This window comes from Pseudonaja textilis, chromosome 4 (assembly GCF_049901715.1).
Source record: "Pseudonaja textilis isolate UNSWEBS1 chromosome 4, rPseTex1.2, whole genome shotgun sequence".
NCBI lineage: Eukaryota > Metazoa > Chordata > Lepidosauria > Squamata > Elapidae > Pseudonaja > Pseudonaja textilis.
Window position 1 is genome coordinate 45,598,799 of NC_141993.1, and position 23,356 is coordinate 45,622,154.

At 34.3% G+C, this 23,356-nt stretch overlaps 2 long non-coding RNA genes across 4 annotated transcripts in view; both read left to right on the forward strand.

Moving 5' to 3' along the window:
• The window catches only part of LOC148125813 (uncharacterized), a 212,951-nt gene extending 190,987 nt beyond the window's left edge, over window positions 1–21,964 (forward strand). For all 3 annotated transcript variants that reach the window (XR_015743701.1, XR_015743700.1, XR_015743699.1), the window contains one exon: window positions 20,407–21,964. This is a non-coding gene — a long non-coding RNA (uncharacterized LOC148125813). The remainder of the gene's footprint in view (window positions 1–20,406) is intronic.
• On the forward strand, window positions 11,544–15,788 carry LOC148125814 (uncharacterized). The gene is made up of 3 exons (XR_015743698.1): window positions 11,544–11,859; window positions 13,094–14,305; window positions 15,569–15,788. It is a non-coding gene; the product is annotated as an uncharacterized LOC148125814 (long non-coding RNA).
• Window positions 21,965–23,356: the final 1,392 nt, after the last annotated feature.

Here is a 23,356-nt window from a genome sequence, read left to right on the forward strand (position 1 = left end):
CAACTAGGCTGGGGTTTCCCTTTTTGAAGTTGGAGATGACCGTGGCTTGTGACCATAGTTTTGGCAAGGTGCTGGTCCTGAAAATTTTTTCAAAGATGCTTAGAGGTTCGGCTATGGCAATGGATAGCTTTTTAAAGAAGTAGGCACATATTCCGTCCAGTCCAATAGATAGAGATGGTTTTAGATTGCGTAGTGCTTTTTCAACATTGTCTTCTGTAAAATCGATATGTATTAGATCATTGTAGTTGTCTGTGATTTGACTAGGAAATACTGGGCGTGATCCATTTCTGTTTACAAATACTGGGCCAAAGAATGTGTTAAAGAGGTTGGCTTTAATAGTGTCATCGTTGCAGTCTTTACCATTACGCCCTTTCATGGGTGGGATGGACCTTGAGTCTTTTAGTTTGTTGTTTACAAAATTGTAGAAAGAGCAGGTGGAATTGGTGAGTAGAAAGTTTTCTTCTTGTTTAATGTGATAATTGGTGCATTCAGTTTTTATCTGGTGGCATACATTTTTGTATCGGCCTTTGAAGTTGGCAACGTGACCAGATTTGTTTTTCCGCCAAAGTGATTTCTTTTTGGATTGAAGCTTCCTTATTGTTATAGGTAATTTGTTTTTTCTGGTTTGGGGAGTTGTTAATGGTACATATAGTTTGATGACTCTTTTGACTTCAAGTAAAAATATGTTGTAATGGTCTTCTACAATATTGAATACAGAGAATAGAAATTGCCAATCAAGAGATGAGAGATCATTATTTATAAGAACATAGTTGCCTTTTTTGAAGTTATAATTGGGGATTCCATCATTGTGATGATTTTTGTTTGTATGTTGAGACAAAAGTCTATCATGTTGTGGTCATTGTTTGGAAAGAGTTCTTCAATTTGTATTCCATAAATTGAATTCAAACTATTGCAGAAGATGAGATCGAAGCAGTTGTTAAGTCTAGTGTTGTTGGTTATTAGTGGTTCTAGTCCCAGATTTGTTACTACAGTTACTGCATACTGTAGAAGGTTGCATGTGTGGGTTCAGTTGTACATTCGTTAAGGGTCCAGTTAATATGAGGTAGATTGAAGTCACCAAGAAAGATAAAAGTGTGTGGGCAGGATGCTGCCCATGTTAGTAGTGTATTTAGCTTGTTTGCATGTTTGATGTCATAATCAGGGGCTCTGTAACATAGTAAGAACTGAAATGTGATATTTAAGGACAGATTCACTTAATTAACATGGCAAAAAGGCTATAAGTAGGGCTCAACTCACTTAACTGTCTTGTTTAGCAATAGAAATGATTCAATTGTGGTGGTAAGTTGAGAACTACCTGTATCACATTTACATATGAAGTTTTTTGTGGATTATACACTCAATCTCAGTCCATAGATCAATGTAGAAATAAGAAGTATAGAATGGTTGAGTGGGTAGATGCATGCAGAAGTGACATAGTTTAAACTGGAATGATTCATCAATCCTATGACATTGGGCAAGCCAAGAAGTTGACAAATGGTACCTGCTAATCAAAGTGGCACTTCTTTCACATTCATGTTTCCTATTGAACTAGAGCAGGCTTGGGGAGCTCAAAAATTAGATCCCAATTACAACTAATGAAACTTTTCAATTCTGAGTGAAGTAAATTAGCCATTAAGTGTGTTGTCCTTCAGATGCCATTAAGATACTTTAATATATATAAAAAATAAAGTTTTGGTAATTTGTTTCAGAGATAAATGAACAATTGTTGTTCACTTAAAAACTTAATATTTGAACACTTCTGCTGAAGTTCTGGAAAATCCAAGGAGGTTTCATGTTTCAGAAGGCATGATTTTTTACCAACTCCTGCTAAGCTTTATACTGGTTTCCTTCTCAGGAGAAATAAAAAGAAAAAAAATCCTTGTTGAAAAAGAGAAAGTCGCAGTTAAAACTGAAATATTATTCCCCCCCGCTTTTTTTTTTAAAAAAATAGATGACTATCCAAATATCTCTTAGGGAAAATTATTCTTTCAGTGGCTTTCTCCCTAGTTGTAAATGTTGCTGACAGCATTATTTTCCATTGGAGATCTGGGGCATTGTGGTTCAATGCCATGATCCCTGATGGAAAAAAGACACATGTCTTCTCTACATTACTTCTCTGATGAAAGTGGGATTTGATTATATTCTGCTGCCTTCACCAGAGGCTTTCACTGCTTGTTACACTACTTCCATTCTCTAAAAGTGATGATGTGGGGATAGAAACTAGCTGACAGAGAGCTAAATTTGAATGGAAGTTGTTCAAAAGCAGATTGTGCCTATATTGGTTCTGCTCTGAATAACTGAAACAAGGGAATCTGTATAATTAGTCAGCTTGGCTACCCCACCCCATTTCAAGCTTTTATCAAACATACAGTTTGTAAAGGAATAAATTAATGTTATAATTTAACATGTAAGAGAGTAACTTCATTGATTCACTTATAATCCAATTTCCAGAAGCCATACCTACAACTTATTAAACTAAGTGACTGTGGTCTTGATTTCTTAGGGATAAGCACTATTGTGAATTATAAATGGCCAATATTTTCTCAGCTATTTGACACTATAGCTTGATATACTTCTAACAACTATTTGTACCTTAAAATTGAACTATGGAATTTGTAGTGTTCTCTAGCTTGGTTGTTTAATTGCAGACATTTCATTATCCAACTAATTACATAATCAGTGGTGTTACCAGTATTATTTTATGTACCATAAATAGTATGCTAGGTATTAATATATTACTATGTTCTAGACACACCCATACTATACTAGGTACTTGTATTTTCATGTTTCTTGGTTGTGCTAGTTATCTGTCTTTGCATTGGAATGACAGATATATTTTGAAAAAAATATAAACACAGGTAATAAAGGATTATGATTACAATTAAGTCATTTTTTAAGTGAATTAACAACTGCAGCTGCTAAGTTAGTAACAAGGTTAAGTGAATTTGGTTTCTCCGTGGAGTTTACTTGTCAGAAAGTTGCAAATAATGATCACATGATCCTGAGATATTGCAACTATCATACATATGAACCAGTTGCTAAGCATCTTAATTTTGATCATGTGACCATGGGGATGTTGTAAGTGTGAAAAATGGTCATGACATTTTGTCAGTGCCATTGTAACTTTGACGTTACTAAATTGTTGTAAGTCAAGGACTACCTGTATTTTATTGATCCCAATTTGTTTCAACAAAAGCATCGATAAAATCTGGTGTTGATTCAGTGAAAATCAACCTATACAATAATATGTAGTGCCCTACATTTTGATGATTGGGAGTGGAATTTGAAGGAAACAGATAGTAGATTGAAGTTTTTATTTATTTTTTAAAAAAATCTATGTTAAGTGGATATAAATGAATATTTTTATTATGGTCACTGATCAGAATTGCAAACAAAATTCACAAAAAGCTACACTAAGTGACTGCTTTAACACATAATAATGAGAATAATAGCCTGTTGAAAGTGGCAATGAAAAATAGGCAGTGCAGGGTGCATATTATGAGTTCCCACATTCCAGATGAATTTCAGGAAGTATTGATTCATTTTCTAAAATTAATTTTCAATGAAAACAAAGCAATCAGTGAACAACTCTGAAATTCAGATTGTGATCTTCTATATCCCATTGGTCATCTGCCTGTTAAATTTTCCAGATCCAATTCAAGTAATTGCTCAGCCATCTTCTTAGATAACGAATCAATTCCAGCTGTTTTCATGACCAGATCAAATGAGAAACTGCAAATATTTCAGGATTAATTTTTAGAAGTTGTAAAATTCTCTTCACACACTCAATGGACTGCTTGTCTGCTTGATTGGGTTGCTGGACATAATATTATTCAAGATTGGTGGCAGACCTCAGATGTTGTCTACTTTTAAGATAAATTACAGGCATATATTGCCTGATATAGACTTTGATAACAGGCTTTCTCTTTTTGTAAAAAAAAAAAAATTCCCTCAATTTCTCTATGTCAATTCCTTACAAAGAAGCGATTGTTATTATACTTCCTTTCTTGACTATTTAACATCTTTTCATCCTGCTACAATTATTGTATTTGATCTTTTTTTCTGACCATAACAATGCCTTGAACAGTCTAAGCAGAAGAAAGCATCCTAAGGCTGTCAAGTTGCTTTGTGTTGTCGTAGAAATGTAATCATGACTCTTTTTTGTATTGTTTTGTTTTGCTTCATGTTTCACAAATGTACCCATAGCCAGCTATTGTTCAGAAATTTATGGCTTGTTTTTGCTTGAAAAATTGAGATCTTTGAAGCATAGACACATTCTGGCCTCTGAATATCTTTTCCAAGGTTTCCATTGCTACACTATCAAGTTTTAGTTTGTAGTGTATTTTTTAACTGCACATTCCTTTATTGATGATATTCAATCCTAAAAGGAAAAAAAAAAACTAACTTCTTAGTCAGTTCTAAGTCTGGTTGTTCCTATTTTTAGTAGGCTATATCCTTTATATTACATTTAGTCCATTTTTTTTCCTGTGCCACCTGATTTTCATTTTTAGGAACCCCTCTCCTTCTCCCTCTCTCTCTCTCTCTTTCTCTGTCTCATAAGATAGAGAGACACAAAAAGACAGAAAGAGAGAGTCAGGCAGGTAGATAAAGACAGGCACAGAGACAGACACAAAGACACAGATTAAAGTATTCATAGCACAGGCTTCTTCCTCCGGGTTTAAAACCACACTCATCTTATTTCCAATCCAGTTTCCCTTAATTATGAAAGATTACAATGTAATAGCTGCAGCTCAGTTAGTGTTGAGAATATTGCATATTAATCCTTTGATTTGTTGAAAATACTTTAAAAACTCTTAGAATATCCGCATTAATTGTCCATGTGAAATGGGATGAAATAAAATGAGAAACAAAGGTACTGAAACTGATTGACCCATTACAGTAATAATGCATAAGTATCTTTCTTGCCCCAAAATGAACAGCTCTCAGTCTCTGACAAAACATAATCTGGAGATAACAAGATTTAAACCTGAAATCTCCTCTTTATATGGATTGTGTGGTTAGTGGTCACTTAGAAAAAAAACTAATGACTTTTCTAGTATTTATAAAAAAAGGTAATAAAATAAAGTTAACATATACCCATTGCTTCTGTGGTAGATTTAGACTGCTGGCTGACTGCAGTTTGACAATATGAGTCTCACCAGATGAAGGTTGATTCAGCCTTCCATCCTTCTGAGGTCAGTAAAATGAGGACCCAGATTGTTGGGGGAAATATGCTGGCCCTTTTGGAGAGGGCTATAAACCACTATGAAGCCTTATATAATTCTAAGTGCTGTTGCTATTGTGTGCCAGTTACACCTTTCCTAGATTGCCAGGCCTTTCTTTAGACTCTCATGCTCTAATCCAGGGGTGTCAAATTCAAGGTCCAGGACCTGGAGCTGGCTTGTGGGGTGCTTAGATCTGGCACATGGAGCTGTCCTGGAAATAGTGAAGGACCGGCCCGTGGTGCCTCTGCCAGTGAAAATGACTCATGAAGGCCGCATGAGGGAAGACTAAGCTCTGTTTTCACTGGCAGAGGCTTGCAGGAGACCGTTGCAGCCAAAAATGAAGCTTGGGAGCTGGTTTTCACTGGCAGATCACTCATACCACCACAGGCACCCCCCCAACACAAGTAACATCATGCTGGCTATGCCTATTCTGGCCACAAGCCCCCCGGACCTATGAGGTCAAACACAACCCTGATGCGACCCTCAATGAAATCAAGTTTGACACCCCATTTAGTCACCTTCCACTGCTACTGTCACTACTGTCATGCACTCTATTTGGGCATGCCCTTGAAGAATCTCTGGAAACTTCAGCTGTTGTTGAATGTAGCAATGCAGGCTGTTATGTACATCCATAAAACAGTGTATATTTTACCTCTGCTCATCAAGCTGCATTGGTTGCCAGTTTGTTTCCAGGTTCAATTCAAGATGCTGTTTGTAATCTTTAAAGCTCTTCATAGTATGGGACCAGGTTATCTGAATGATAGCTTGTGCCTGGTCACATCAGCCTGCCCCATTTGAAATCCTGTATATTAGATTAGACCTCCATAGAACTAGAGACTTGTTTAGAGGGCTCCATTGGTGAGGGGATATTTTTATTTCTTTCAACATGAATTATATTTTTGATTTTTATGAGATGTATTACTATGATCTTTAAATTTAAATTTATATTTGCTGTTTTTATATCTTTGCTTTTTATCTATTGTTGTATGATACTCAGAATGCCTTGCTGAGATGGGTGATCATATAAAAAAGTAATTAGGAAACAGAGTAAGCAAATCTTTTATTCTACTAAAAATAGCAATTGCCTATGAAGTTATAAAATACTAATTAATTAGTTAGTTATTACAATAATTTGTATGCCATTTCATTTCTGTATGCCATTACACAATATTATCATAATGAAAATATTACTACTGGAAAATATCAAAATCTCTCTACCTCAACATTTTCTGTTGGTTGACACTCAGACATTTTTTCTTGAAAGGTTAGAGTGAGGTAACACAATGATAATTATCTGTTGCTAATTACACCTGAATCTAAACTGTAAATATTTTTCATTGTATTGTTTCATGGCATAATACACAATATACATTTTTTTTCCTATTGGGATCAATTATAACTCAGAAACCTGCAAGGCTAGAGTAAAAAAAAACTTACCATTAAAGATACATAAAAATTAACAGCATTTTATATTTTTAATTATCTTTTATGGTTTGATTTGTCCTAATCTAATAACTATGGTAAATATATGGGAAAGATGATTCTTCCAATTCAGGTTTTTGTTGTTTAATCACACTGATAATAGTAGATAAGTTTCTTGTCTATATTTTATTTATCATGGGGCATTGGTAGAACTTAAATGTGGATAAACTTAAACTTATATACTCCCTCCATACTGTTTTACAGCCCTTTCTGAGAAGGTTAAAATGTCAGCATATTGCATCCAACAATCTGGGTCTTCATTTTACTGACCTTGGAAGGATGGAAGACTGAGTCAACCTTGAACTGGTCATGATCAAACTCCTGGCAGCAGACTTAGCGAGCCTGCAATCTAACCACTGCACCACCACAGCTGCCAGAATTGCTTCTTTTAAAAACCTTTCTAGAAAAAAAGAAATGGCTTTCAATTTTGCTTTTAAAGAAAAAAGTTTCATGAAACTCTCATGGGTAAGAGGTGCAGTTTGGGCACATCTCTTACTCTTAACATAGTCAGTAGATTTGTATGAAACTCCTATGCTTCTTTATACAGTCCTTCAGCAACTTCCTTGACTTCCTACACTTGCTTTTAATGACAGAGAAAGATAACCCGCAAAAAATCTTCTTCTGATTAAAGACTGTGTCCAGCTGGGGGAATTTAGAATAATGGAAATAACGGATGTGGCTACATTCTACTTAAACTAAAGGACAGGTTTCTGTTCAGCATTATTTTATACTAAAACCTGACTTCTGCAGCTGGCTAAAAGACTTTGAGCAATGGAAAAGACTCTAGCTGAATCAAGGGAAATGTAGACCAGAGGCAGTAGACACAAATAATGTGTGATGTCCAGTATGTCTCTTTCCTCAGTTGAGCATTTGCCCCTAATTGACTTATCATTAAGAAACAGGCTGTCTCCAGCAAAGTAATTATTAAGTTGCTGGCCCATATCTTTAATCTTTCAGAAATTAACAGTTTTAGTATCTCTTCCCTTCCCTTTCCTCTCCATGACTTTTATTTCTCTTCTGAACTGAGCTGTACAATCAAATTAATTTCTTTCCAGGGGGAGGGGAAATATTTCAACCTGTTAATCCTGCAGTCATAATGTCATGTTATCACAAAGAATAATCATTTATAGCATTAATTTATTAAAATTTCAGAAGAATTGGTTTGTGAAAGAATGGTATGGGAGTGAGGAAAAGGAAAAATGATGGGAGTATTGTGAAGTAACTGTTGCATGACCTTTATTTGCACTTCATTACTGGTTGAAACTTGTCCGATTATTTCCTGATATTTTATGCATGTACAATTCTGAATTTCTGTATAAATAGAAAGATTAATTTAAATGATTATTCAACACTTTTAAAAGTCTCCAGGGTATGCATATAAATGTAGAAAGATAATGTGATCCTGCCTGTGTGTTACCATACTTTGCTTCATACTTTATATTAAGTGAGGTATAAAAGTAATAATTCAATACTGTAATTATAGTATTTAGGAGCAAGGCCAGAATCCTTTTGGTCTATTGACAATGTACTAGGTTGGATTGCATGAAAATTGCTGTCGGTAAAACTGTTTGAGTCCAGATTTCCCAAAACACTGAAGCTGTGAGATTAAATCAATGCATTTACTATGCCTGTCAGCTGGTGATCAGATACTGAACACTTTATCTGTCTGCTGCACAAGACTTCAGCTATATTTTCCAGCAACTAAAGAGAGGGGTAAATAAGCAAGAACGTTTTCCATTCCATATTCTCCTTTGGAAGAATTCTGAAGCAAATTTAATTCAACTTCTATTCCTTTACTTTTCTTTCTGAAATTGAAGGCAAAGATAAGGACAAAATGTAAAACTGCAACTATAGATATTAAACATACACACCATATTGCAACATGCAGAAGTCTTTAATTCAAAGTTTCACCTTGGACATTTTAGACAAGAGTATGTATCTATTTTCTGAGGATTTTTTACATCCTGTAAAACTGCCTAATGCAAGCCATTTCGGAGAAAAGAAACCAAATGACAAACTTCATTTTAAAAAATGTTAATGACATTATTTCTTCCAATTTATAAATCTGTTTTCAATATTCTGTTTTATTAAGTGAAATCATCTATGTGGATCCAAAGTACTTTAATTGCAATAGTCAGTGTAACTTCTCTCTTATACATACACATCAGGTGTCTGCCAAATGAATGGAAAATAGAAATTAAAAAGAAATATAGATAGGTCTCTGTAAACAGTGTCCTTCACCAAATCTTTAATGTTATTGTTATTCCATTCTTTTCTACAGCAGAAAAACCAGGGGTGTAAAAGGTTTTATTTTTTTAATCCTCTCTTGGGCTCATCTTCAGAAAATAGTACATTACTAATAATGAGCCTAAATACAACCTTGAAAAAGATTTCAGAAAGCATAATTGCCCATCTTTGTGGTAAAAGCATATATTACTTGTCCATAAAAACCTTAATTGCCAATCACCACTGAGGACTTTTGGAAAAAAAAATTTCATGCACATGTACATACACACACAATTCAAGTACTCTGCTTTCAAGAATTTCTGAAAGATGAAAAGCTTCTTTTCAAAGCACAGCATGGTGGCTTAGTTCTATAGTAGTATTAAAGATATATGTAAAATGGTCCTTCTATATACGGAAAAATCCATTTTGGCTTCTATCAAAGAAGCAGTCATACAATAAGTGCTCCCCAGTGTGCTTGAGTCAGAGTGGTAACCAACGTATTTGCTGTAGTCCTGGTCACAAAACACATACAGTGTATTTTCTATAGCTCTGTTGAATATACTATGTGAATGTAAACCCCCAGTGGACTACAGACTTATAAAAGAAACTAGAACATCCAATTCTATCCATTTCTCTGTAACAGAGTTGACCAGCACATGAAGTGGCGTACTTAATCTTGGCTTAAACTTGAAACAAGGTAAATCATGTTTTATAATTGCATGTTACCTTCATCCAGCTGTCACATCTTATTCAACAAGCCCTGGTTAAATCATGGCTATTAATTTGATCCTATGATGGATATATTAGGCAGGTGCTACCTCAACATACCTTCCATCAGAAATAAGATCTCCCTTTTGAAGCAGGAATAGAATCTGTCATTTCTTTCCCAGTGGACATCTCCTAGCATGTAAATCAGGGCTGTCAAACTCGGCTGGATACATCATGCTCTGGCCATGACCATGCCCAGTTTAGCAAAGGGGAAAAAGTCATGATACATCACATGATGCCGCTTTGATAATATGAGTTTGACAACCTGATGTAAACTGTCTCCAGCAGCAGCCATCTCTAACTTCTCTGCTGACAACAGACTAGTTGACTGACAGATGTTATTTTTAGAGGGTTCTCAATATAAAGTTGTATTGAGACAGTGAGTCAGGAAGCTATTTAGAAATGTACATACCTTTAATGCAAATTGAAATGGCAACTCCAGGCAGTGGTCAGATGCACAGCAGCAGGGACTTGGTATAACTCTGCTCCTCAAGCCAGCCACTGCATTTGCACTTCGATGCTACCTGTTCTAATGTTATTGCTATTACTATGGCAATGAGTCCTTGAAGTGAAAGCTATCTTCTGAAAATCATTTTGGTTCCAAATCCTATTCAAAGTATGATAGTATTCACAGTTCCTCTTAATCTTGCTGTGTTTTGCTGTTAAACTGGCTTGCTTGCTAAATGAAATGAATGTCCTTGAGAAACTGACAATTTTTCAGGCTGAATGCTATTTGTATACAAAAACTCTGCTAAAGCACTGAGCAGCAGCTGATGGAAAGAGATAAGACATCACAGTTTTGAGAAGTGTGCATATGTCTTTCAACATATTATTCACATCTTCAAAAGCAATGCAGAGATGAAGATTGAACTAATTAATGAACAGTGGGAATTCAGGAAACAGTTGAATATAATTAGTATTCCATTTAAGTTAATACTCCACCCATCGTGAAATTTATTCCTTTTGATAGGATTACATAAGTAGTGACTGTCAATACCTCTCATCTGTGAGTGGAAACTTGAAAATATTATTTAAGTCAATCTAACCTTACATATTACTACCATTTCCTTTTCTGTGATTCCTGGAATTGACAATATTTGTTGGAAATTAATGGTAAAAAGGAACATTGAAAAATTAGATCAAAAGCTTTTCCATATGGCACTGCAGGTTTTACCTGCTTCTGCTCCACATGTAAATGGGTTGGCTTAAGAAAGTGGAGTTTGTTATATATTCTTCAAATCCCTCATCTCTTTTGGCTGCAGTGAAGGCCATGTATTCTAACTGAACTACAGCTAAAGTGGCCCCTCAAAACCAACACCAATTGCTTTCTCTTCTTTGGGTTCAATTCTACTGGGTTCAATATTTCTATTATCCCAAATATAATCCAAGACTACTTCACCTACTAAGTCTGATGTTTTACTTGGGAGATGAAGGTGCAGTTAAGAGTTGTGATAGCACAGTGATTTGAATGCAGTACTGCAGCCTACTTCTTTCTGATGACTGCCTTCTGCCGGCAGTTTGAGTCGCAAGGTTTCTCAAGCTTATGGTTTACATAGCTTTCCATCTTTCCAAAATTGGCAAAATGAGGACCCAGACTGTTGGGAACAATATGCTGATTCTGTAAACTAGAGATGTCCGTAAAGCACTGGGAAAGAGTATATAGGTCTAAGTGCTATTGCAATGCTAAAGAACCTGAATAATCTGCCCTTAAAATCACCTTCAGGTTTTAGTTATATAATCCAATATATTCAGCACCTATGTTATCATTAAGTCATTAAATTAAAAAATATATTTTCCTATTGCTTTTTTGTATATATGAAAATAACATGAAAATAAGTTGCTTTTTTTTACTTCTGGTTTGAAATGCAGATGGAAGCTTGAAGGCAAGAAATAATCTGCTGAAAAACTTAAATCTATAATGATACAGCACTGCAGAATTTGCTTAAGTAATCCTTTTAAGTATAACAAAATATTTTGCTAATTTGTGGCACAACATGAAATGCTATCCTTTGTTTTGGGGAAATAAATCAATATGAAATAAATTCAACTCAAGTGAATGGATCTGATTTATTCCATACTGCCAAGTTATGTAATTTTCTCCATGGTTTCAAGTTGATCCTAGGAAGTGAGCAGATTAAATAGGAACCACTCGGTAAAGGTCAGTCTTGTTCTTTGCTACAAAGATTGAATTATAATATATTGTCATATATTATTAAACATGATGCATGGGCTGGAGAGAGTTTTATATTGTGGATATTTAATGCTGCAAGCTGCCCAACCTTTATGGCCACCCTACACACATATAGCCACTGTGTGTGGGATGATTATAAAAATGTTAAATAAAAGTAAAATATGTTAATGTTTAGTATGATAAAGTCATAGCTATAGCATTTCTATTTTGTATGGTATTCAAAATTTATTCTGAAACTAGGCCAAGCTGTTAAGACCTGAACTTATGTCCTACAAATTTAACAAAGTAATACATCTGACAGAACTTTGCATTTTAGATTCATTCTAAGAAAAGTTCACTTTTGAAATAAAAAATACATATTTTGATTCTCAAAACTTTATAAATTGTATCTTGGTCTTGTACAACTTTTACAGAGGACATTTTCTGGGCAATCTTTATAGGATATGATTCAGGACAACCAATAAGCCTGTACAATAGTATCTGAACACTAATAACCTCTCTACTCAACTTCACATCAAGCTTACCAACAACAAAAAGGCAGCAGGCGAGATGAATATCTTTAATGAATAGCCCTTCATCTGCTTTATCCATATGTGTAAAATGTGCGAATGGCTGAATATACAGCCTTGCCTCATTTCTTTGCCAACCAGAAGCCAGTCTGTTTTGCTATGTTCTGTTTGGACTGTGGCTTCACTAATCAAATGGTGATTTTAGGTTTTACATGAGGACAATGAGATATTTTGGTATTCCCATTTTTTGAAGAAAATTCCATAGTTTGACATGTTCTCCAAAATCAAAGGTCTTTATATAATCAGTGAGATACATTTTGATGTCTTAAGACACTGATCTGTGTTGGATAATTCTAAACATCATTTTGTTAGTGTAAAAAATTAAAAATATTTATTGTTAGTATGAGTAATTAAAAATATTTATAACAGTTTATACACTCTTTTAAATTTTGTTTCTTTGGTATCAGGATGTGGATTGACTATTTTAATCTATCGATTACTGATCATGCCAGATTTGCTGGCATATTTAGTTAGAATGTTTACTGATTTTTCTTCTGTTAGTTACCATATTTAGATAGATATTTCATAAATATCTATGGCTTTCCATCAATAATGACTGGAGTGATAGTTTAATTTCATATTCTATTTCAATTGTCTACCTTATGTATTTATTTTTCCTTCTTTCTTCCCAGCATTTGACGGGAGCAAACAAGCAATGCAAGAACTGTAGTGTTGCCCTGAAGAGAATCATAAAGACCCATCATGTTCAATTTAATTACAGATCTACTAGATATAGACAAAGTCTATACAATTCTTTTATTATTATCATTTTTTAAACAACCCCCTCAAATGCAAGGAAATGTTTTGCGAGACTTAGAGTTAGATAATATTTAGTTATGAGGGAAATTTTTTATGTAGCATTAAAGGTACACATTTATGTTTTATACAACAGTTTTTCATTTTTACTGCCTATACATATCTATGGTTTTTTTTAAAAAAACATGAGATTTATTGTCTGCTAGTCAGTTTACCCAATAGGTTCTTCCATTTTTATTTTGCTTTAGGGCATCACAAATCATAGCAGCAGTCTGGCCTATCCTGAGACTTTGAAAAACCAGCAACCATTGGGACTTCTTTAGCTGCTCACTTATCATTAGACCTTATTATTTCAGTAATTCTTATATGTTTTGTAGTGCTTCTTGCCTTCTGCTTTTGAGCAGTACTTGATACTAAATGCATAATTAAAGATATTTAGTCATTTCTTTTGAAGAGTTGGGGTTGTTGTTTCCATTAACATTTCATGTCTATAGTCTATAAACATGCAGAGATTCTCTAATCCAAATGAAGAGCCTAATGTGTAGCTTTGAATGCCTGGAATCTGCTGTGAAAAGTAGTCTAATCTGTCTGATTTCTCAGATTTGTTTAAAAAGGAATTTGTTCTGCCATTCATTAGGATGGGATAAACACAAATGGCTGTAGCTTTTTGTTTTGTTTTGTTTTTTTCATTAGAAAGGGATTAAATATGAGAGAGCCTGATATGCCAATTTTATTCAGCTACATATCTTGAAAAGACTGACTTTCAAGCATAAGGGATGTTGAGTGTCTGAAGTTAGACAAAATCTCATAGAGTGGTCAGTAGAAAGAAATCAAAGAGGTAAAACTAATCCAGTTATTGTTTTGAGGCATTTGGTAGTTGAAGAAAGGTCTTACAAAAAGGATACAGGAGGAATGGAAAAATGGGATATATTTTGTCTATCTCCAGGTTTGTAGTTCCTCTTGAATGAAAAAAAGGATGGGAAAGAGAAGAAACTGGATGATCCATTCATGATCCATTTTGCCTTGCAAATGACAAATATTTTGCCAATAATATTTAAGTGGCCTAAGCCAGCAGTGTACTTTTTAAGGTAATATTAAATATTTATGGAGCCTAAAAATCTTATAAATCAGTAGAAGTTTGTCCTTTGTAAGGACCTGCCTCAACTATCTTGTCAAGAAAGCATGACTCTTGAAAACGTATTTTCTTTTTTCTTCCGTCTCTTTGTTTTTTTTTATGTTATTTTTTTTAATTGTAAATTCAATAAAATTTATATATATAAAAAAAGAAAAAATGGTATTTCAAAAAACTTACTTACTGAAAGAAGTGATTGCAGAAAAATGAGTCAGACTCTGAAGATTCCCACATGAAGCATTAAGCTAATTTCCATGTTCAACCCCCACCAGTAGCCAATATGATGCCACAAAAGTGTTATGAGAACTCCAAAGCAAGCCGGTGATAATAGGTCATCCTTGGAAAGCTGTGGCCTTGGGTAACAGACTGAAACCAATTGGGAGGGAACCTATTCTGATGCAGTCCTCCTCCCTAATCCCCATGTGGTTACAGCAAAAGAGAAAGCATTCAAAACATTCAATCCCAAGGAGCATCCCCCTTCCTTTTGGAATGGCGGTGTTCTGACAGGGACCTAACATTGTGTATAATGCTATAGAAAATGTTATTTCAAATATACTGTATACCTCACAAACTATTTAATCAAGTTGATTGCAATCACTTTGGTGTTGGAGATGTAAATCAAGCATTGGAATATTAATCTAGTGGTCTGATTTGGAATGCATCATATAGGATGGCTAGTATGACTTTAGCCCAATTATTTCTATTATAGATTAATGTGTTCTGCCTGAAGATGTGTTTCAATGTTTTAAGTTATTAAAAAACAAAGTATTTGCACAGCATATGATATAATATTGTATGCTATAAATCAATGCTTGAATCTCTCCCCCGCCCCCCATTTCCATAGAGGAGTGAAGAAGAGATATTTCAAGCAATTTGATCACTTTTAAATATAAAAATATTCTGTTTATAAAATATCTGACTTGACATCATGTTGCTTACACCAGGGATGTCAAACTGGCAGCCCACAAGCTGGCTGCATCACATGCAAGCCACAACCACCCAGCTCTGCAAAGGCAAAAAATGTTGTGATATGTAACGATACATCACCTGATGTGTTTAACACCTGTGGCTTACACCATCACATGTAGGATTTTGATTGATGAAAACAATGTGCCATTTAAGTTGAATGTCTAATACAAACCATCTTCTTTTGTAATTTTTTGTGTGCATCATATATCTTAGTTGGCACTTTCAAATCTCCTTTTATTTCTTTGGACAGTTATTTGAAGGGATACTTGGTCTTGTTGGAGACTCAAGCACAGACTGTCATGCATTGTATTGAAGCTAATCTGCCAGTTAGGAGCACAGCCCAGGAGCAAAGCAGGAAAGTGAAGTGATGGTCCACTTCTAATGACACTGTCACTTTGTTGAATAATAGATACTTTTTGAATGTGCAATGAATGTGTGGATTAGGGGTTTTCATGAACTGTAAGCCATAATCATCTCAATTATGACATATCATGGTTTGAACTATCTTGCTTTGCATGTAATGAGTCTATCTCATATATTAGTTTCACCTTTTAAATTGCATTACTGAAATAAATGAACTTTTGCACAATATTCTAATTTTTCGAGTTTCACCTGTATATAAAAACTTGATTCCCCTCCCTTAATACATGCATTTTTTTGCTTTACCTGAAGTACCTATGGTTTGTATTAGTGTGTGTGTGGGTATGTGAAAAGGCCATTTTGTAAAAGTTTGTCAAATCCAGGGACAAGTTTACTCTCAGCTCCATGTTTCTTAGGCAACATATGCATCTACAATATAACACTGTATGAGTATAATAGATTTGGGATTGGAGGCTAACATTTATGCTAAGCTGTCCTGTTAAGAGACTAGCCTTCCGCATTTTATTGACTGCATTGTGACAATAGTGAATTATTTTTCAAGGACATGATAATTCCTTTCTCAGTTGGATACAATCTGCAGAATATAGAGTAGAAAGTAATCTGGGGTGATCAGATTATTTAGGATAAATGAGAGGAAAATTTCCTAAGGGTACTGACCTTTTTACCTCGTCAGACCATACATTCAACAATACAAATGAAACATCTTCCCTCTTAGCAATACAATTCAACAACTTTTAGAAACAGAGATGTGGGAATTAAGAGGGAGGAGTGCAATAACCAATTAGTTTTAATCTATTAAATGTCTTTATGTTATGATGGTAATGCTTTTAGGAAGCTGTCATTCCTTTTTCAATAGATGACTATATAGGTCTTTCATATAACTATTTTTTAGCATATTATATGTTTTCAGATTCATCTTGTCCATCAATATTACAACTGCAAGGCCAACTTTGAAATATGTAAATCAAGTATTAACTATATACAAATTAGAATTAAGGTGATAAATTTCAGCATCATTTTATATAAAGCATCATCTTTAATTAGCACAAATTTGTGCGAAAAATTCATAATATAAACAAATATGTTTTCCCCTGTTATGCATATTAACAAATATATGAGTTACTGAATTCGTGTTTGTGCCTGGAAACTTTACAGAACTAGAGTTTGGCACAGAAATAGATTTATTCTCACTTGTCATAAACAGCTGCAAAATTATGTTAAAGCAGTTGTCAAACAGCAAGCCTGCAGTTTACTTACAAGCTCCATTAAATCCACTTTAGCCCAATTTCCAAATTAAAAAAAATGTAAAAAAAAGTTTTAGAACTGCATTGTTACAGTTATTTATGAAACATTATGAAATATTTGAAGAATAAGGAAACAAAGCTTATTCAGATTATTGGCCAGGTTTCAATTAGTCTGAGGAAAGCATTGTTATTAAAGAATTCTCAAAATTATGTTCCATTAATAAATTGTTTTCCAAGGTTAATGAATAAAAAAAATGCAGCTTCCTTCATATAACGTAAAGCACTGCTTTTGATAATATAACCATTAACAAATTCCTCACATGTTTTAGGATATTTTTTCTATGAGGATTGCTGCAGTATCAATTGATACTGAAATTAATTATTCTTGAATTGTGTCTGAATCTAAAATAGTAGATGCATCAAATCCATTCAAATAATTAATAGTGTTTAACAAGCATGATGTTTCTAAATATAATTTGAATTTCTGGAATTATTTGACTGCCATGTTTTCCCAATTATATGTACATCTCACTGCATTTCACATTTCCTTTCCTCTTGAATTATTTTTAAGCTATCCTCTTTATTATTTGGGTTATTTGTGAATATGAGATTTTGAGTTAGTAATGCTGATGCTTTATTTCATACTATTAAATACTTAAATTGAGTCTAGATGAAGTCCATGATTTAGGTTAAGATATAAATAAAAACCTCCTACTGAAATGAAGGCTGCATTTCAAAGTCCCAAGTTCTATTTCAAGGTTTGTTTGCACAGATAAATCTTTTCATTTATTTATTGGCATTATTAATATGTAAGGACAAAATTAGTAAGTCAAAGTGCAATATTTAGCAATAAAAATGCTCTTAATACTACCAAATAAAGTGTGACAAATAGCAGTATACAATATAAATGTAATTCCAATTCTATTATGCACCATTTCTGTGGTAAGTAAAATATACGGCTGCTAAACACTTCTAAAGTAGCTCATCAAAGTAGCCCTACCAACATCTCAACACCTTCTCTAACAATTGTTTAATACAGCTGGTCCAATAAAGACTGTGAGGAATAGCAGCACCCAGGCCTACTTCAAGGCAGCAAGGCTACCCATCTTCCACACCCCCAAAAGTAAATCCAAAGTTAAAGCATCAACCCAACTACCTGTCACCTTCCATGCAGCTTTTACAACCAGAAGAGACAGATTAGTAGACAGATTAGTCCAGTTATTTATTCACTTATTTACCATATTTATAGTCACTTGTCAATGTAGTGACTCTTGGCAGAGTGTATATAAAGCCGTTCAAATGCATAAAAATAATTTTAAAAGGTTAAATTAGAAAGATTAAGAAAGGTTAAAAACAAAATGGCAGAAAAGCATATAAAGAAGTGCATTCAATTAACCATCATATAATCATTTAGCAGGCAAAACCTTGTTTTAGGGGCTTTCCAAAAGGCTAACAAGACTGAGGCCAGCTTCACCTTGGGGAAAGTAATGAAGTTGTGACCATGACCGAATGAAAGATCTTGTTCAACTTTTCAGGAAGTTTCAATTCAATCCATTTATAACTACACAATAACTTTCTTTTATCACTTTTTCATGATTTCCTGGTTACAGTTCAGCTCCATGAGAATCTGGATTCTTCCATGGTTTCCCAGAAAGCAAAAGGAAAGAAGACAAATACTTGCAACCTTACTGTTAATGTTGCCCTAGAATAAAATTAGCATTAGTAGTCATTTCTCTGCTTCTTATCTAACTATCATGAAAAGTTCTACCTGCAGAAAAATTATAATCTCTCCTCCAGTAAGTTTGTCTCTGTGGAACTTTTTGCTTTGTCAATATTAAAAACTAAAACTTCTCTGGTAATTAAAGTTTCTCTACCCTATGCCAAGTAGAATACCAACCTCATAGAACAGGGCTGTCAAACTTCTGGCCCACGGACGGAAGCATCATATGCTGGCCATGCCCATGCCTGTTTAGCAAAGGGGAACAAAGTCCTAATATGACACGTAATGCCACCATGACAATGTGAGCTTGTCACCCCTGTCATAGAACAACTTTGAAAAGCTCACTATTCTACCACTAACCATAAGCCAATGTGAGGAAATCAAAATCAGGAAGAGGTTTTTCTCTTTTCCTTTCCTGCTACTTATCTCTCCCTCCAGCCAGCACAAATCTCCTGCCTTCTTTGCTGTTCTCCCATTTTCTGCTTCTTCCTTCCACTTGCTATTCAATGTTACCACTGTAAGCAGTGGCAACAGCAACCATCACCCTTGGAAGAATCTACATGTGTCCAGGAGGCTGTCACAACCAACTTAAGGACCAATTTGTCCTAAAGCAAGTTAAGAGTTAAGAAAAGGAGCATTCAAGGAGAAAATATGGAAGGTAAAATGGAAAAACAGTTAATTTCCTATTCCCTGGTTCTTGTTCTTCTCACAGCCATAAGGTAATCACTAGCCCTATGAGGACAGTGACTTTACTGGCCTAGTTCGTGAGGTGGTGAAGGAATTCACAGAGACTGCACATGAAAATGCTAAGATCTATTAGCATTTAGTTTGTTTATTATCACAAGATGATTATCATCTGAATGGTACAATAGTGGAAGAAGGCCATATAGATCCAGGGAGGAGCTACTTCATTCATGGGACTTTTTCTTTTTTTAAAAAAAAAAAAAACTTTTAATAGAATAGTACAAAGAAAAAACAAGTTAAAAAAACCAATATTAAAAATTATACAAGGGCTTCTTAATACATGTATGGCCATGCAAAGATTTTTCTACAACAGTTTCAATAAAATATATCCCACAACATTTTACATAAGAACTTTCTGAAGAGAGTCCTTCAGAATGGTTGCTGTGATACAATTTCATGAAACCACAAAACACTGGGATATTCAGTCTCATTTCTATAAAAGTAATGAGAACTGAGATTTGTTTGGACTTTATAAATACAATATTCTGAATTTGTTTCTTTCATATCATTTAGGAATTTTTCTCCACTAATGTTAATAAAAATGTTTTCCGATCTCCAAGCATATTGTTTACTATGTTATTAATATATTTTAGAAATGCTTTGTAGAAAAGACTGTATATCTAATGCTAAGGCTATTTTTTCTTTCAGTACATCCAAGATTTTTCAATAAAATTCCCTTAGCATCAGGGGAAATAAGGTTGCTTTCAATGGGGTAACAAAGAAAATACAATAGCAAGCCCAACTATCAAATTCTATCACTGTTGAAAAAAACTAGTGCATTCTAAATCTTATTCATTATCAAATCTATCCAATTCAGAGAGAGGAAAAAAATAGGTGTACATACAGAGAGAGAGAGAGGCAACCCATACACAACAGCCTCAATTTGATCATGCCAGACACACAGATTAGGATAGGTCATGGATCATACATTTACAAACTTCCAAATAGTTCCTGGGGAAAATGTATATTCACATATATTGTGTATATTTTGTTTTTCAGGTGGAAAAAAATAGATGCCTTCTATGAATACTGCAGTTTCCCATCATGTTAATTGTATAAATTCTACCATATGCTATTCTATGCACTATCCTAAAATCATAATCTTCAATCTTCATATCTTTCCTGCATTCCCCGTGGTTTTTTCCCCATCATTTTTGGCTAGGAAGGAGCAGAAGTATTTTTAAATAGCAATGTTTAAATAAAACAATTGTCTCAATACAAATTTTCTTTCAAGATACCTTTTGAAAAAAGATGTGATACAATTCATAACCTCTGATTATGCTTAACAAATGTAATACAGAGAATAAAACAATATGATCATTTGCAAATAGACTGAACAAATTTTCTATATTTAAAGAACATTTTGCAATGTGACTCTGACATAAAGAGCTAAAAATATAGTTATGGATATAGATAAAAATAAAAACTTTGTTGCTCGGACTGATATTACTATTTTACTTTTGAAATACAGAGTTCTTAGCTATCTCATTTTGTTACTGGAATTGAAATAATGCATTATATCCCCCTATGCCTTTAGGGAATATGGAGTACGGAGTATATGTGTAATTTACCATAGTGTTTCGTGCATTCATTCATGTCTTCCCAATAATCACTCTTTCTGAGATACTATTTTAATCATGTGTATTAATAATACACCATAAGGAAAAGCAGCACCAAATGATGCAATTATATGGATGAATATTTTTGTGTCATTTGATATCAATGAGCATGTGAACTACTGAAACATGATATAAGCAGGGGTGGGATTCTACTAGTTTGCACCTATTCACTAGAACTGGTTGTTAACATTCTAAGTAGTTCGGAGAACTGGTTGTTAGAAGAAATTACTGGCCTAATCCTGTAAGGACGGCAGGAAGGAAACATTCTGGTGTTGCTTACAGAAACTGCCTCTCTGTTAACCCTTATTACATTCTTGGCAGGACTAAACTTCCTGTCTCAGGAAAGTCTCTGGAGTTTTGTTCCCCTCCTTTGGTGACACTTTGCTTGTGTAGAGTGACCATTCAAATTACAATGGCACTGAAAAAAAGTGACTTATGATCGTTTTCACACTTAAGACTGTTGTAGCATCCCCACAGTCATGAGAAGCCAGGCGACAAGATGTATGCCTTGATGTGAGTGATATTGAGTTGGCCACATACAGCCAATAACATGACAACCAAGCCACACCCACAGAACCAGGTGTTTAAATATTTGAATCCCACTCCTGGATATAAGTACTTTTTTCCCCGTCATCTGGCTTTATGGAGGGAAACATTTCCTTGAAAATACAGCCAGGCTTCTGCATTGGCTTTCCAAATGCATGCTTTTTTGCTTTCCTTATTATTATTTTTTAAATTTTCTTCGCTTAAATTAACAGTGTACCATTTTCCTGTATATAGTAACAGCATTTCATGTGGCAATGAATTGCAATCCGCACTTTGACTGATGCAGTACATTTTATATTGAGATTTCATTTACTCTGCAGACTGGAAATAAACACTTACTGAGCATATTTTTCTCTTTCTTCTTGTACAAATTCTTTTTGTGGCTATACTTCTATATATCAAAGGAAATCAAACAGGAGGAAATATTTCTTTGAAACAGGGAGGAGGATATATATATATATATATATATATATATATATATATATATATATATATATATATATATATATATAATATATATTTTATAGTAATATATATAATATAGCATTTTATTATAATATAAATATGTTTTATAGTAAAAAAAAGATGTCTTTATATATACTACTTGGTTCTTCTCTTTCAGAGATTGGACTGGGGGACAGATTGTGTTTCTCAGCTATAGCAACAATGAAGTATAATTTTGCACATGAAGGCCAAACTACCTTAAAGAAATGACATTTGCAGGAAACCATACAATAAATATAAAGTTGCTATAACCTTATTCCAGGTGGTTAAATCACAACAATAGTACAATTTTCAGCCAGTTGATGGGTATAAGATCCTTAGTTCAACAAATTTGGAGAATACAGATAGGAAGTGTTCATCCTCTTTCCCAAGGTTAGGGGAAATGGTTTTACTTTTGGTAAAAAGATGAAGTTGGAAGGTCTGTGGCTTTCCAGATACTGCTGAAATATATTTCCAGTTTTTTTTTCACTATTGCTTATGGTGACATAAAACACATGAAGCTTCTGCTTTAAGGATAAAGACAACATTGTTCTCTTTCCAATTGAAAATCAAATGTTTAGAAGCAATTACTTTATTAATGTTTTTGTTTTGTCTTTCTATTTATATACTTTCTTTTTTCTACCCAGAAGTCTGCTTTAAACAGTCAGTGAGCCACAAGGGAAACAGAAAGAAAAGAAAGGAAATGAATAAAACCCAAGAAAGTCATTATTTCTTTGTTTGCCGAAGGTATTTGGGGAGCTGGTGACATATCTCAGTGCAAACCATTATTCCAGCTGATGACAGTGCAGCCAAGGCTGTAATCTAAAGTGATGTAATTTGAGCTGGAAGCAAAACTAAACAAGAAGTATAAAAAACTTTCAAACTATGAACAAAAAGTTGGAAAACAGGAACTTAGCTGCATTATTAAGGATTGGGAACAGGGGTGGGATTCAAAATTTTTAATAACCGGTTCTGTGGGCATGGCTAAGTTGGCAGGTGTGGCTTGGTGGTCATGTTATTGGCTGGGTGTGGCCAACTCAATATCATTCACATTGAAGCATGCATCTCCTCGCCTGGCCTCTCATGACTATGGGGATGCTGCAACAGTCGTAAGTATGAAAAATGGTCAAAAGATACTTTTTTCACTGCCATTGTAACTTTGAATGGTCACTCCACACAAGTACAGTACCACCAAAGGAGGGGGAAAAAACTCCAGAGAAGTTCCTAAGACAGGAAGTCTAGTCCTGCCAAGAATGTAATAACGGAGAGGCAGTCTCTGTAAGCAACATCAGAATGTTTCC